We start from the raw sequence: 1,168 nt of genomic DNA, 5'->3' as shown, positions 1-1,168 counted from the left end.
GGTTCCTGCCCTGAGTTCCTACCTTGGGCTCCCTGAAGAACTGCGTGCGACCTGGGAGATGTAAGACAAATAAACCCTTTCCTCCCCAAGTTGGTACTGGTCAGAGTGTTTTGTCACAGCAGTGAAGAACAAACTAAGACAGTGTTTTATCACAGCAACAGAAAAGTAACTAAGACAAAGGCTAACCTGAGCTCTGTGAGACACTTTCTGAAGGAGAACAGCAAGGAAGAGGTGGGAATGGTCAGGGACCAAGTCTGGACATTTCTTGAAAACAAGAATTTGGGCTCAGCAGAATGCCACCTTAGTTATAGATCAGAGAAAAACATCATAAGTCTAAGTCATGGTACTGCAAAACATAGGATGTCTATTTAATGTTAAACATAATCACCAGCTGACTAGCCTTCCTGGAAATTGTTAAAATCTCTACATTGTGTAAGAAATTAATATACTCTTTGTAGCCTATTAATTAAAGTTAAACCTGTAGAGTGTGCTTTGTTCTCTGTGAAACTAATTCTTTCATGTATTCCGGAACAAACACCAAGCTTGTAACTATGGTTTTGAGAGTATAAAAAAGCACTGCTGAAGACTTAAACTTGGTCTTCTCCATCAGAGTTGAGTCCTGTGCCTTCACTCATTCTGTCAGTCTGCAGCAGACCTGAGGCTCTACAGCTAATACCCGAATGAAGGGCTGGAGGAATGCGGAGACTGTAATTCAAGGTGACAATGTTTCAAGTTAAGGAGGTGGAACCGAAAGGGAAATAGTATGCTCGGAGGTAAGTGAACCTTTCAGAAATAGTTGGCAAAGTAAACAAGGAATTTAAAAGTAAAATAAATGGGGAATTCCCAGTCACTGGATGAACAACACATCCAGTTGTTCAAAGCCCTCTTGAAAGGAGGGGGAGTAAAAGTAAAAGATGAAACTTTTAAGCAGTTATTTTAACAGGTAAAAAACAAACAAAAACAGGGGCTGGAGAGCTGGCACAGCAGTTAAGAGCACTGACTGCTCTTGCAGAGGACCCGGGTTTGATTTCCAGCACCCATATGATGGCTACAAACCTTACTTAACTCCAGTTCCAGGGGAATCCGAAGCCTTCTTCTGACCTCCACGGCATTGCACACACGGGTGCTCTCACATACATGCAGGCAATACACTCATACACATGAAATA

Source organism: Nannospalax galili, unplaced genomic scaffold (genome assembly GCF_000622305.1).
Source record: "Nannospalax galili isolate Female #2095 unplaced genomic scaffold, S.galili_v1.0 scaffold1573, whole genome shotgun sequence".
Taxonomy (NCBI): domain Eukaryota; kingdom Metazoa; phylum Chordata; class Mammalia; order Rodentia; family Spalacidae; genus Nannospalax; species Nannospalax galili.
This window is presented reverse-complemented; position numbering follows the sequence as displayed.